Genomic DNA, 8,726 nt, shown 5'->3' with positions numbered 1-8,726 from the left:
AAAAAAAAAAAAAAAAAAAAAAAAAAGAAATAAATTAATGAAAAAAAACCTCACTCTGAACAGATTGATCTACGAGATTGATCTGGAAGTCCTGTGGATACATAAAATATATACAAATGAGATTAGATTAACAGGTAATAGTCAACTTTGTTTCCTTTCTTGTGTGTATTTAAAATATATTAACTTTGGTTCCTACCATGTGCCTTGAAAAAAAGCAAAAACTATGAAAACAAAAATCCCAGCACAGAGAAGGGAAATTGGCCACAAAGTACCAATCACAATCAAGACACTATTTTACAAGCAGTTGTGACTGAAAGAGGAATATTAGTTTTCTTTTTTTTTTATTAGATATTTTCTTTATTTACCTTTCAAATGATAGACCCTTTCCTGGTTTCCCCTCTGGGAAAAAAAAAAAAAAACTATTACCTCTCCCCTCTCACTGCTCAATAACCAACCCTCTCCCAATTCCTGGCCCTAGCATTCCACTACACTGAGGCATAGAACCATCACAGGACCAAGGGACTCTCCTCCCATTGATGACCAACTAGGACATCCTCTGCTACATATGCAGCTGGAGCCATGAGTCCCACCATGTGTGCTCTTTGGTTGATGGTTTAGTCCCTGGGAGCTCTGAGGGTAATAGTTCATATTGTTGTTTCTTCTATGGGGCTGCAAAGCCTTCAGCTCCTTGGGTCCTTTCTCTAGCTCCTTCATTAGGAACCCTGTGCTCAGTCCAATGGATGGCTGTGAGCCTCTACTTCTGTATTAGTCAGGCACTGTCAGAGACTTGTAGGAGATAGCAATATCAGGCAGCTCTTATTGACATCCACAATAGTGTCTGAGTCTGACGATTGTACAAGGGAAGGATTCTCAGGTGGAGCAGTCTCTGGATTGTCTTTTCTTTGGTGTCTGCTCTATACTTTGTTTCTGCAACTCATTCCATGGGTATTTTGTTCCTGGAGGATCAAAGTATCCACACTTTGGTCTTCCTTCTTCTTGAGTTTCTTTTGGTTTGTAGATTGTATCTTGGGTGTTCTGAGCTTCTGGACTAATATCCACTTATCAGTGAGTGCATACCATCTGTGTTTTTTTGCAATTGGGTTACCTCATTCAGGATGATATTCTCCAGGTCTATCCATTTCCCTAAGAATTTCATAAATTCATTGTTTTTAATGGTTAAGTAGTACTTCATTGTGTAAATGTACCACATTTTCTGTATCCATTCCTCTGTTGAGGGATATCTGGGTTGTTTCCAGGTTCTGGCCATTATAAATAAGGCTTGTTACATGTTGGAGCATCTTCTAGGTATGTGCCCAGGATTGGTATAGCTGGGTCCTCTGGTAGTACTATGTCTAATTTCCTGAGGAACCGCCAAACTGATTTCCAGAGTGGTTGTACCAGCTTGCAATTCCACCAGCAATGAAGGAGTGTTCCTCTTTCTCCACAACCTCGCCAGCATATTCTGTCACCTGAGTTTTTCATCCTAGCCATTCTGACTGGTGTGAGGTGGAATCTCAGGGTTGTTTTGATTTGCATTTCCCTGATGACTAAGGATGTTGAAACATTTCTTTAGGTGCTTCTCAGCCATTCAGCATTTGTCAGTTGAGAATTCTTTGTTTAGCTCTGTACCCCATTTTTAATAGGGTTATTTGGTTCTCTGAAATCTAATTTATTGAGTTCTTTGTATATGTTGGATATTAGCCCTCTATCAGATATAGGATTGATAAAGATCTTTTCCCAATCTGTTGGTTGCCACTTTGTCTTATTGAAAGTATCCTTTGCCTTCCAAAAGCTTTGGAATTTTATGAGGTCTCATTTGTGAATTCTTGATCTTAGAGCATAAGTTATTGGTGTTCCATTCAGGAAATTTTCCCCTGTGCCCAGGTGCTCGAGGCTCTTCCCCACTTTCTTTTCTATTAGTTTCAGTGTATCTGATTTATGAGGAGGTCCTTGATCCACTTGGACTTGAGCTTTGTACAGGGAGATATGAATGTCTATTTCCATTCTTCTACTTGCTAACCGCCAGTTGAGCCAGCTCCATTTGTTAATGGACACTACATATATTAGTTACACTCTAGGACATGCCTCATGCTCAGAGGTAGTTGACCAATACAAACTGTGGGGTTTTTTTTTTTGTTTGTTTGTTTGTTTCTTTTGGTAGTTTGGTGTTTTCACTTCATTTTGTCTGTTTATATTTTTATTGTTATTGCTGCTGCTGTTTGAGGAGCTGTTTTGTTTTTGAGGGAGAGAAAGGACATAAGGTTGGGTGTGTAAGGGTGTGGAAAAATTCAGCAAAAGTTGAAGAGGGAACAAGAATATTATCAGAATATTTTGCACGAATTTTTTTAATAATGCAAAATGAAAGAAAGAAAGAGGGAGAAATGAAGGAAAGAAAGAAGGAAAGGAGGGAGGGAGGAAGGGAGGGAGGGAGGAAGGGAGGGAGGGAGGAAGGGAAGAAGGAAAGAAGGAAGGAAGGAAGGAAGGAAGGAAGGAAGGAAGGAAGGAAGGAAGGAAGGAAGGGCTCTACAGACTTTCCTATACTCCAATCCTATAAAGGCATTTTTTTCAATTAAGATTCCCCTTTCCAAGATAGTGCTAGCTTGTGTCAAGTTATTAAAAGACCAACTAGGACAGGCAGTGAAATAAATAAAATCAAGAGTGATATTTCAACTTCTCCATGCTTTTGGGGAGACATCTTACATGTGTTTCTTTCCCTACAATACTTCTGCTGTTGTTCCATCAAAGGTAAAGTTATGTTTGCTTAAGGAAACAGAAGGCAAACTATATAATACCCTTTCAGGTTGGCATACAGAAATCCTATCCAGGCCTGGAAAGAAATGCTAAGAGGAAAATCTAGAATAAAGGCAAAGGTCACACATGATTATCCTTACATACCAATCTCATTTCCAAAGAATATATATATGTAAGCACACCTACTTGAGTATATGTTTGTGTTGAGTCACACTGAGTATTCATTTCAATTTGACCAGAACACAGTGTGTCTAAAGATATAAACAAGTTCATTAGACTTAAATTCATTGTTTAAGATGACAGTTAAAGTTTAATATACATTATTGTATGTATATACTACATATGCTATATGTAAGATATACATACACACATATACATACACATATACATTATACACACACATACAGCACAGTCAAAATGAGGAAGGGCATATTTTTTAATTAGATATTTTCTTTATTTACATTTCAAATGATATCTCCTCTCCTGGTTACCCATCTGAAAAAATATCAAAAAAAAAATCCCTGTTTCTTCCCCCCTCCCCCTACTCACGAACCCACCATCTCCCTCTTCCTGGTCCTGGCATCCACCTACACTGGGGCATAAGCCTTCACAGGACCAAGGGCCTCTCCTCCCATTGATGACTGACTAGACCATCCTCTGCTATACATATGCTGCTGGAGCCATGAGTCCCACCATGTGTGCTCTTTGGTTGATGGTTTAGTCCCTGGGAGCTCTGAGGGTAATGGTTAGTTCATATTGTTGTTCATCCTAAGGGGCTGCAAAGCCTTCAGCACCTTGGGTCCTTTGTCTAGCTCCTTCATTAGAGACCCTGTGCTCAGTCCAATGGATGGTTGTGAGTCTCTACTTCTCTATTAGTCGGGCACTGCCAGAACCTCTCAGGAGATAGCTATATCAGGCTCCTGTCAGCCAGCACTTGCTGACATCCACAATAGAGTCTGAGTTTGGTGATTGTATATGGGAAGGATTCCAAGGTGGAGCAGTCTCTGGATTATCCTTCCTTCAGTCTCTGCTCCATACTTTGTCTCTGCAACTCTTCCTTCCATTGGTATTTTGTTCCCCCTTCAAAGGAGGATCAAAGTATCCACACTTTGGTCTTCCTTCTTCTTGAGTTTCTTGTGGTTTATAAACTGTACTTTGTGTATTCCAAACTTCTGGGCTAATATCCACTTATTAGAGAGTGCATGCCATGTGTGTTCTTTTGGGATTGGGTTATCTCACTCAGGATGACATTCTAGTTCCATTCATTTCCCTAAGAATTTCATAAATTCATTGTTTTAATGGAGTAGTACCCCAATGTATAGATGTACCATATTTTCTATATCCATCCCTCTGTTGAAGGACATCTGGGTTGTTTCCAGTTTCTGGCTATTATAAATAAGGCTGCTATGAACATAGTGGAGCATGTTTCCTTATTACATGTTGGAGCATCTTCTGGCTATGTGCCCAGGAGGGGTATATCTGGGTCCTCTGGTAGTACTATGTTCAGTTTCCTGAGGAACCACCAAACTGATTTCCAGAGTGGTTGTACCAGCTTGCAATCCCACATGCAATGAAGGTTTATTCTTCTTTCTCCACAACCTCTCCAGCATCTGCTCTCACCTGAGGAGGAAAGGCATCTTGAGACAGTAGGATACTCAGTTCATTCACTGTACTCTAATGACTTGGCTGTGAATCATCCACAAACCCAAATGAGAAAGGCTACAGAGTACTTTCCTGGATTGAACTGTGGTGTAATAGTGCCAAGAGAACCACTGAAATTACCTCTTTCTTGCTTGTAGTATTCAAAATGAAGAGTGAGAATGTTACCTACAATATTTATTTTGGGACCCTTTGGTATGGGCAGGTTGGGGTTAAAACCAAAGGACCTTGTTCTTCAACCTCCCTAGGCTCAGGGTCAGTATATTAAATAATTTGTATTTAAGAATTGAAGAGTAGACAGTCAGTCTGTCTCTGCTTGCATTTGTATGATTCTAACACTAGATAATTTTTCTCTTGTTTTATCTGCTTTTCATCTGCAACTTTATTTCTACAAGAATGCAGGATATCATGTTGAAAAAGCTGTCATTTTGCAATGGTTCCAAATTGATCCAATTTAGGTGAGCAAAAATTCTTCAATCTTTTTACTTGTATATTTTTAATACTAACATGAGCCTATCATTTAAATAAATAAATATGAATAGCAATAACCATGCTTCTCACTATCAAGGAAAAGTGGCTCTGAGAAAAAACAGAAGCATACCCAACCAATAACTGCAAGCTGATCTATGATATTCCATTAACCATCACACAAAGATTCACAATTACAGAATACTGCTTCTTCCTCATCTTGATGCCATATTTCAGTGCAACTTATTTCCCCCTTCCCATCCTCCTTTCATGAGAACTTTCAACTAGCTTAATGCTCCAATCTCCTCTTGTAATTTCCTTATTCCTGTACTATCCCAGCACCAAAAAATAGAAGAAAGAACTGGTGTCCATGTCCTTCACATTTCTTTCTATGGCATGTCACCATGTCACCCTTATTGGCATGGGCTATATTGTTTATTTTCACAATTAATTTCATTTGCTATTTGCTCTTAATTTGGGTTATCTCATGTCTTGATATATTTTAATTATTTGGGAATTACATGAAACAATCTCTAACAGCAGATACTGAATAAATGTATCTTCCCAGCAGCTGCTGTCCATTTTCCCTCCATAGTTCCCTTCTCACCTACCTACACATGGAATAAATTCATTAGTTTTTATGTTATTCTTCTTGCAAATATTTTCACTACTGAAAAGATACATGGACTCATATACCATGTAACAGCATTGGGGACAAGAAACCACACATAAGATGGTAAATACCCTGTAGCCTTTCTGCATCTGATTTATATTAGTTATCTTGTTGCAATAGCAAAAGACTTGACAGAGGAACTTGAGAGAGAAATATTGATTTTTGGCTCACAGTTTCATACCACCATAGTAAGAAAAATGTGAAAGAATTAATAGCAATCTGAAAATGTTGTAGATGCATATGATTTGCCTCATATCTTGATGGATCATGAAGCAGAGTCAAGATCAGGGCTATAATTTTCAAGGGCTTGTTTCTACTGGAAAACCCAACTAACTTCTCAAAGTTTCCACAACCTCCCAAGCAATGTCATGAGCTAAGAAACAATTGTTCCAACATAGGACCCAAGGAGCAACATTTCATATTCAAGTCATAGTAGTACCTCTGCCATCTAGGTTTTTGTGACTACACATCATGGTGCTGGAATAGAAAGAAAATTTCCTAGTTTGCCAAAACAGGTCAGTTTCATTTGGATTAGTGATTGCCTATCATCTTACATTGCCTTGTTTCTTACACAAAGACTCATATATTGCAGATGTTGAGTGGTATACCCCAAAATATCATTCCTTTTCTAATTTGTAGATATGTACCACTCCATTGTAAAAATTAGATATACCATAATTTTTCCATTATTCCTTATTATGGACTTCTAGGGAGTTTCCAATGATTGCAATGATGACAAAGAAAATGTTCAGTGATCCCCAGAGAAAGAATTTCTTCCTTGATATTCAGAACATAACAGAAAATCTGTAAAAACTTCAGGAACTCCAAACTATAAGAGATTTGCATCTACTGTTTTAAGACACAGAGTAGGAACATTCTGTGACAGTAGATCAGGAGGTTCCTTGGAACCTGTATCTGCTATAGAAAGTATTCAAGCCTTCACATTTTTCCTTTGTTTCTTTTTCTTTTTTGTCTATTTATTTATTTACTTATTTATTTAATACTCCAGATTTTATTCCCCTCTGTACACCTTCTTACTGTCCCACATCCCATTCTTCCTCCCCATGCTCCTGTCTCCACAAGTATCTCCCCACCACCCACCACCCACCCAACCAGATCTCTAAACTGCCTGAGGCCTCCAGTCTCTTGAGGGTTAAGTCAATCTTCTCTGATTGAACCCAGACCAGACAGTCCTCTGCTGTATATGTGTTGGGGACCTCATATCAGCCTGTTTATGGTGCCGGTTGGTGGTCCAGTGTTTGAGAGATCTTGGGGGTCCAGGTTAATTGATGTCACTGGTCCTCCTACAGGATTGCCTTACTCAGCTTCTTCCAGCCTTTCCCTAATTCAACCACAGGGGTCAGCAGCTTCTGTTTTGGTTGGGTGCAAATATCTGCATTTGATTCTTTCAGCTGCTTGTTGTCTCTTTCGGAGGGAAGTCATGATTGGTCCCTTTTTGTGAGCACATTATAGCCTCAGTAATAGTGTCATGTCTTGGGACCTCCTCCAGAGCTGGATCCCACTTTGAGTGTGTTACTGGACCTCATTTTCTTTAGGCTCTTCTCCAGTTTTGTCCCTGAAGGTCTTTCAGACAGGAACAATTACAAGTCAGAGTTTTGACTGTAGGATGGCAACCATATCCCTCACTTGATGCCATGTCTTCTGCTGTAGGTGGGCTCTATAAGTTCCCTCTCCTGCTGTCAGGCATTTCATCTAAGATCCCTCCCTTTAAGTCCTGAGTGTTTCTCACCTCCCAGGTCTCTGGTGCATTCTGGAGGGTCCCCCCAATCTCCTACCTCCCAAGGTTGACTGTTTATATTCCTTCTGCTGACCCCGAAACTTTTCATTTTCAACTGTTGAAAAGAAGTAGATGAAAAGTTGACTGGGCTGATGCAAACTATAAAGTGGAGGCACAACACAACCAGAAGAAAAGGTCTAGCTCATAGCCAGCAGTAGATGCTTAGTTGATACTCAGATGATATAAGAGGGTGGTGTAGAAAAAACTTTAAATAATGTGTGTCAGAATTCCCTTACAGGTAAGGCAAGGCCTGTAGGATGAACAAAAGTCTTCCTTCAGTGTGAACATGTGGTCTATGAGGGAGAACAGACCTTTTGTGAATTTTGGGAAAACTGTCCCTATCAGAGAAGTTAGCTTTAAAATTGGCTGAGTACCACCATAACCAAGATTATTGTACTAATTATTTTTTCTGTGTTATACACTATTCAGAGCTTAGTGGGTCAACACAATATTATATGTGTTACCTTAAGGTTTATACAAATTCAGAAGATTGGAGGGAGAGGCTTTTACTTGAGGGTTGAGCTATGAATTTCACATGAGATCACAAACCATTCAACTAATGCTTACACTCTCTGATGTCCTCATGAGAGCTTCATACTCCAAACTTCAATTTTCCTCCAATGGCTCTTGTCAGGATACTTGGCTTACTTCTCCTATAGATGTTGCTAGGGCCACTGGCTTTTTTCATGTGCCTTTACTATAGGGAAGTCTTAGTGAATACATGTTCAAGCACTTCAGTTCTCCTAAGGGCAGCACAGAAGAAGATACCTTAAGCTTCTAATCTCTGGAATTATATACTGTCAATCCCACTAACTTCATTTAACCAAGGCAAATCATAAAGCAAGTCTATACTCAAAAGAAAGAAAGTTAGTTCCCAATTTTTTTCTTTCTTTTTTTAATTTAATTTTTTTTACTTAGTCATTTTACATCCCATTCACAGTCCCCCTCCATTTCACTCCTTCCCACAATCCTTCTCCTATCTTCCCTCTTCTCCTCTGAGCTGGTGGGGCCCCTGGGGATTCCTCCACACCTTAGCATTTCAAATCTCTGTGAGCCTATGTGCTTTTTCTCTGAGTCCAGACAAGAAATCCCAGCTAGAACAGCTTTTGGAATAGTCCCTACTCCAGTTTTTCAGGACCCACATGAAGACCAAACTGCACATCTGCTACAAATGCAGAAGAGTTGCCAATTTCTAAAGGAATAAATATCAGTTAATACAGGAGATGCTTTCTATCATTGTGCCAGTTTAAAATAAACTACTTGTACTTGAAATTTTCATCCATAAACTTTACACTTCAGAACAAGACCATTCCGGAGGAACCGCCAAACTGATTTCCAGAGTGGTTGTACCAGTTTGCAATCCCACCAGCAATGCAG

Source organism: Mastomys coucha, unplaced genomic scaffold (assembly GCF_008632895.1).
Source record: "Mastomys coucha isolate ucsf_1 unplaced genomic scaffold, UCSF_Mcou_1 pScaffold6, whole genome shotgun sequence".
NCBI classification, from domain to species: Eukaryota; Metazoa; Chordata; class Mammalia; order Rodentia; family Muridae; genus Mastomys; species Mastomys coucha.
Note: the sequence above shows the minus strand (reverse complement) of the source record.